Genomic DNA, 7,560 nt, shown 5'->3' on the forward strand with positions numbered 1-7,560 from the left:
CCCTGTCCCCATCCCTCCTACCATCTGGATGAATATGGTTTCTTTAAATCCTTGGTTGTCAAACTTCTACACAGTTTGATTTTCTGGCAGTTCTAAGTTTTGAAGTTAGTTGTGATCCTTTTTATGGTTATGCAAGAAGTCAAAGCATGTTTACCCACACCTCCATTTTGACTGGAAGTTGAAGCTCATCATTTATATATTCAGTTCCTCTTGGTTCTTCTCTCATTCACTCCAAGTACAGCTTGGAGCCCAGGGAATCAAAACACAGAAGGAAAGGTGGGCCCAGCAGGCTCTGGGCAGAACCCAATTAAAATGTGGTCATTCCAACCATTCACATTATGCATATATTGGGTTGGCCAAAGAGTCTGTATGTTTTTTTTCCATAAACTAGAAGACATATTTTTCATTTTCACCAATAACTTTATTGATTTGGATAGTTTGAGTATGTCAGCTATCTCCTGCATAGTATAACATTGATTGTTTTCAATTGATGTCTTCTTTCAATCACTATCAACTTCAACTGCTCTACCCAACTGTGGAGCATCATCCAGCAAGAAATCTCCAGCATGAAACTTCGCAAACTACTTTTGACATGTTCAACCAGTCAAAACACCTTCTCCATACGCTGTACAAATCTTTTTTTACATTTTAGTTATATTTTTACCTTTCTTGAAATAATAAAGCTGAATATGCTGAGAATGTAGCATATTTCCTTCCATCTTCAATATTACAATGGCTACACAAAAATTCACCAATTTCAATAAGTGTTTTTTTAAACATGTATGCATGTTTATGTATGTATGTATGCTTATTTATGTATGCTGATATAACACCTGTCACAATACAATCTAACAAAATTGTTTCAAATGAAGTTAAAGACAACTAAGTGCTACTAGATCCATTTTATGGTGGGGGGAGAAACTCTTTTGGCCAACCCAGTATTATTTTTAGAGATTATTATCAACATGAAAACACAACATTCATCTTGAATATTCTTATGGAAAGTTATCAAACCCCTGCCAATTTCTCTGTAGACCACTACTACAATTAAAGAGATCAAAGTACAGTAGGTCCTTGAACAACATTGTTTTGTGCAATGTCATTTTGTTATAAGATCAGTGAGAAGAAAAACAATTTCACCAGGGTCATTGTCTGTGTGGTGTTTGCAGGTTCTCCTCATGGCTGTGTGTTTTCTCTGGGAGCTCTGATTTCCTTCTCTGTCCCAAAGCTGTGCTTGTGGGGTGTCCAGGCATGTCTACATTGTCCCAGTCCGAGTGAGTGTGGGTGTGAGTGGCACTGTGATGGAAGGGTGTCCCGCCCAGGGTGAGTCCTACCTTGATTCTGCACTGTTGGGAGAGGCTCTAGTCACCCATGACCCTGAACTAGAATAAGCATGTTGGAAAATCATCTTGTTTTTGTTAAAATTTCTTAAATGTATAGAGAGTTCACATTTATTTCAATGTTTAATAGTAGAAGGGTCTTTATTTAGAAATTTGGCAATGGTTTTGTGACCAAAAATATGCTGTACGAACTTTACTCTTGTTTATATCAATTAGCCTAGGATAAAATTGGTTGTATTATATGTCCTTTCCCTTAAAGTAGTAGTTTCCAATGAACCTGTTGACAACATTAAGTGGAGACTTACTGTACTATTATTCTATAGCTCTTATAATAATTCCAGTTCTTACAATATTATTTGCTGTTATATGAAGATCAATTATCTTCAATTATCATTGATTTCGAGTTAGATTCTGAGCATAAATAATATGAAAATTCTGACTGATCCTTAGTCTTTGCAAGAAAGGTAAGCTCCATAAAATGTACATATACTGTCTGACAGACTAATCATTGCAGTTCTCCGATAGTACCATGGTTACCTTATTTAGACAGACTTTGCTCAAGCAGACAAATTATTAGAAAGGCAAATGAAACACTCCTGTGAATCAAAAATGACTTTTAATTGGAATTACTTATTCTCAGTAGATTTTCCCTGAGTGGAAATAGTTGGTGGTATAAATGCTGTAACAGTTTTGCTCTTGGAAATTATAAACTTATTAGAAATGAAACAATGGCTTTTCTATACAGAGTGCAGTTCTAAGAAAGTTATGAATTAATAAATCCTTGTTCTGAGAAATAATCAGGGCTATATCCTCTAACTTGTGGGAGGCATTCACTCCTTGTGTACTTCTTCTTAGCCTTAGTCATAAATATACCATGCAAAGAATGACTAGGTCCTTCCTAAACATACAAAGGACCTAGTCAACTTTTAAAAACTGCTATGTAAACATGGTGGCAACAGTTTCTGTATATTTAACAACATAGAGTTAAACATAGCCCCAGTATTATAAAAAACAAACAAATTAACAAAAAGGCAAGGAAAAAAAACTGATTTATAAGAAACAGCTCTGACTCAGGAAGGTGAGATCACAGCATGTAAGCTTGTCACTCTTCTTTCCCAAGAGCCTATTGAAGTGATTTAGAATTTAGGTGTATAATCCCACAATCACAAAGATGATGAGGAATGGGGTGATCATTGGCATTTGAGCAATTTGAGCAAATTTCTGGGAGATGGAAGAAGACATGGCTATATAGACAGAGGGAGCATAGTACAGGGCTACATGCTGAAGGGCTCCAGGCAAGTGGACAGGTGCCCAGGGAGTGTTTGGACTGGAGTCTGCATGTAAGAAAGGAAGAACTGAGAAAGAGGCTGAGAACAGAATGCTAAAAGAGAAGATTTTCAAAATGCTGTGAGGAAGTTATTTAGGACCTAGAACTCTGTATCAGCCCAAAATTATGTTAAAAATCAAGGCAGGCAAAGTCAACTTGCTACATACCTTTTCTAAGAGGTTACTTGAGGATGTACTCTGAAAACAAGATATGAGATATTAACAATGGAAAAACCAAGCCACGATGAAAGCTATGCAAATTATCAGAGAAAGTCTGTGGGCTACATGAATACCACCAAGAACGGACTGAATTTCAGGAAATATATAAAATAGGTAAGACACTGGGGGGAAGGGGAGAGAACTGGTAACAAAGGCATATTCTATATCAAACTAAAAAGTCTCTGCACAGCAAAGGACACCATCAAGATAATGAAAAGACAACCTACCAAATGGGAGAACATATTTGCCAATGGTATGTCCAATAAGAGGTTAATATTCAAACTGTACAAAGAACTCATACAACTCATCACCAAAAACACGAACAATCCAGTTAAAAAATGAGCAGAGGACCTGAAGAGATACTTCTCCAAAGAGGACATACAGATGGCCAATAGATGTATAAAAATATGTTCCATGTGACTAATCATCAGAGAAATGCAAATTAAAACCACAATGAGATATCACCTCACACCTGCCAGGATGGCTATCATCAATAAATCAACGAACAAGTGTTAGAGAGGAAGTGGAGAAAAGGGAGCCCTAGTGCACTGTTGGTAGCAATGCAGACTGGTGCAGCCACTGTGGGAAGCAGTATGGAGATACCTCAAAAAATTAAAAAAGAAACTTCCTATATGACCCAGCAATTCCACTTCTAGGTATATATCTGAAGAAATTCAGAACAATATATGCACCCCTATGTTCATTGCAGTGTTATTTACAATAGCCAAGAAATGGAAGCAACCCAAGTGCCCATCAAGAGACGAGTGAATAAAAAAAAAAACTGTGGTAGATAAATAAAGTGGAATATTTCTTGGCCATAAAAAATGAAATCTTACCACTTGTGACAATATGGATGGACCTAGAGGGTATTATGCTAAGTGAAATAAGTCAGTCAGAGAAAAACAAATACCATATGGTTTCATTTATATGTGGAATTTAAAGAACAAAATAAACAAACAAAATTGATACTGAAAACAGACTGAGGATTGACAGAGAGGAGGAGGTTTGGGAGGCTGGGTGAAAAAGGCGAAGAGATTAAGAAGTACTAATTGGTAGTTGAAAAATAGTTCCGGGGATATAAATTCAGCATAGGGAATATGGACAATAATGTTATAGTACCTATGTATGGCGCTGGGTAGGTTCTGAAATTATCAGAGGGAATGCTTTGTAATGTAGCTGATCGTCTAACCACTATACTGTATACCTAATTTAAAATAATATTGACTGTAAACTGTAATTGAAAAATAAAGTTAAAAAAAGAAAAGTAGTTAGATGTGCTCACTTCAACAGCACATATACTAAAGAAATGCAGTTAGACACTCCAAGGGAAAAATATCTGTGCAAGAAATTCATAATCCTAACATGAAGCAAACTAAACCGTAGCATGATTTTTGAGCAATTGATGAAGTATGAGAAAAGAGAATCTTTATGCCTTAATGCTAGACATATTCTTTCATAGTGTCATAGAAGTATGGCATTGTGTCTAAGGCGATGAAAACACAATCATTGCCCAACGCAAGGAAATTTGGCTTTTCTGTGAACAATATTTACCTTGTCATACTGAGACACTCACGCTTTACTGATTCTCGGCTTGTAGGTTCTATCTAACAGAGAGAGCAAGATGATTACAGAACAGAAGGAGAACTGTCAGCTCTCCTGGCAGATGTTGGGAGATAGAAGAAGAGAGAGGAAAGACGGAGTTGCTAATATTCTCATTCTGCATTGTGGGGAGTCTCGAGATTGTGTCTAAAGTGGATGGAATACGAAATGGACATTGAAGCATATTATTTGGAATTTTGAAAATAGCCAGTTAAAAAATTTAAAACTATCAACAAAATGTGAGGCAAGGGAGAGGATAGGTGAATTTTGGTGCTAGTGAATAAAATTCTAATCTCATTGGTAGAAGTCAATAGATACTTTCTAAAGTTAGGATTCAAGAAATAGAAATAGAAACTTTATGCTGGGAACATGCAGAAGAACTAAGACCAGATATTGTTAAAAAGCGATTGTGTCCGACACGTAGGAAGAAATGGAAAAGAGAAAACAATTGTTTTTTCTTAGAAGTCTAACTAGTTGCGTTATTTTTTTTCTTTTAACCATGTCCCTGTGTACTTTGATATTTTAAAAATATGTATGTAATGTTTGAATCATGGAGGCCTACTGGCAATTTGGCTGGTAATATTTCTAAAATTGTCATGATCCTTACCTTTAAGTAGTTAGCTCTCTGAATTATAGCTTTGTGCTTTGGTTTCACAGCACAATTTGGAAAATTAACCAGAAAAAATGATGCATAACTTGAGCTGGCTTTTTAACGAAATAAAATTAAATTTTGCTTTGAAGTCTTTATAACTTGACATAAGGGAACGGTTGACATTGTGGGGCCCTGAGTGCACCCTGAAATCATAGAAGCACATGTAACACAGTGGGAATTGCCCCTACACCTGGGCACCCATTTCAAAGCTATGGAACTCACCATCTCTGGGGAATAGCTGAATGGGCTTGTGGGGACCTCTACTGTCCCGCTGGGAAACTACATCTTCCTGGGCAGCATTCCAGGATTCCAGGGTGAATTTTTTTTTAAAAGGGTGGAGAAATCCTTTGAGCTTGGAGAGATTTTATGAAGGTAATATCAGGAAAAATAGGATTTGACTTGGACTACCATGTGCATTTATTTACATAGTTTATTAAATACTACTTCCAAAATTATTTACATAAACAATTTAGAAAATTTGAACAAGGACTTGATATGTGGGTTATCATTAATGTTTTCATGATACAGTGGTTATATAGTGTCCTTATTTTAGGAGATGCATGCTGAAGTATTTATGCATGAAATGCAGTGTCTGCAGCTGACTCTCCATGACTTCTCTTGTTCGGAGTTAAAACCAAAGCCCTTCAATGCCATGTTCCCATCAAAACCCATTCTCACCTTCCATGATAATTGATTTGTAGTTGGGAAGAAGTTGCTCAGCCCAGGACTACATTTCCCAGCGTCCTTGCAGTTAAATGGCACAAAGAAACCTACTTGTCAATAGCATTATTTCCTAAAGAATTGATCACGCAAAACTCTAAGGACACGAAAACAGGAATGTTTCCCCATCATTCCTGGTGGTAGTGAGGGTCAGAAGTAATCTAGGTGAACCCTGGCTGGTGTGGCTCAGTAGACCGAATGTCAGCCTGTGAACTGAAAGGCCGCTGGTTCAATTCCCAGTCAGGGCACATGACTGGCTTGCAGGCCAGGTCCAGGTTGGGGACCTTGGGAGAGGCAACCGATATCTCCCACACACTGATGTTTCTCTCCCTCTCTTTCTCCCTCCCTTTCCCTCTCTCTAAAAGTAAACAAATAAAATATTCATTCTTAAAAAAAGTAACCTAGGTGACCATCACTATAGGAACAGAAAGTAAAATGTGAGGCACACACTATAAAATACTATGCAGGTCTTAGAAGCCTCAAATTATTTGTACATAGAACTATATGGAGAAAACTTAAAAACTTGGTGACGAGTGGGTGCCTATACAGGGGGGAAAACAGAAGACCTGAGGGGGAGGTGCACCTGATTCCTCCTCCCACAGCAAACCCCATCAGGCCCGCCTCTGGGGCTCTCTCTAGAGACTCCCTCCCACAAGTCTGAGCGGGGTGTGTCGTCCCATCCCCCACCCTCTCCCACCCCGACTTCTCACAACATCCTTTACATAAATCCATCCTAGTGTTTAGTCTTTGCGACTCTGTTTACATGCCTGTGTCCTTTTAGGATGGTGAGCCCCTTGAGTGCACTTCATTTCAGACTTTATGTCTGACCTAGTGGTTGGCAAATAGTAGATTCTTAATGTTATGATGAAAAAGGAATAAAACTTTCTCAGGTACCTTCCTTACAACCAGGATACTTACTGGGCTTCAGAAAATTCTGGCTTCATGTTTGGAATAATTTTGTCACCATCCTGCTACCTGCGTGGTCAAAACTACCGAAAGACCGAGCAGCAGCATTGCAAATGCTAAGCAATACTTGTCACAAATGTAACCTGAAAATTGGATGAGATATGTACCATTCAGTGTGCTCCCTAGTGCTTAGTCATAATACGATGGGAGACACCAGGACCAAACTCCACCCACTTCATAGTTTTTAATAAATGTGTTTGTTTGTTTTGTCACCTAACCTCTAATATTGTATCCCAGAGTCACTCTAAGTTAAGGTCAGGCTGTCAGGCTCTGACTTAGAGAGTGCCATTTTTAAGTATTATTTTCTTTTTGTTACCTTTGTACTTTTTTTTTCTAACTATAAAACAGTAGAGAATTCTAAAAAAAGAAAATCAAAATTACCCATACCCCCATAAACCTGATATAAACATTTATATCCTTCCAGACTTTCCTTTGAATATATCCATAGAAATATTTATTACAAAAATACTGCATGCAATGTAGTTTTGTATTTTGCCTTTAATATATTATGAGCACATATACCTATTCATAATTATGTGTCTTTAAAAAGTACTTATTCTTTGTTTCACTATTGAAAACTCTGGGCTCCTAAGGGACACCAACATGTGGATTCCCCTCTCCATTAATAATAATTAATGCCATATTAATGTCATTGATTGCACACTGGTGGGAACAATTGGAAACAAACCAAACCAAAATGACCAAGGCACAGAAGAGCAGAGTAACACTTTAACCAGA

Source organism: Pteronotus mesoamericanus, unplaced genomic scaffold (assembly GCF_021234165.1).
Source record: "Pteronotus mesoamericanus isolate MK-2021 breed Mesoamerican mustached bat unplaced genomic scaffold, CSHL_Meso_final contig_50, whole genome shotgun sequence".
Lineage (NCBI taxonomy): Eukaryota > Metazoa > Chordata > Mammalia > Chiroptera > Mormoopidae > Pteronotus > Pteronotus mesoamericanus.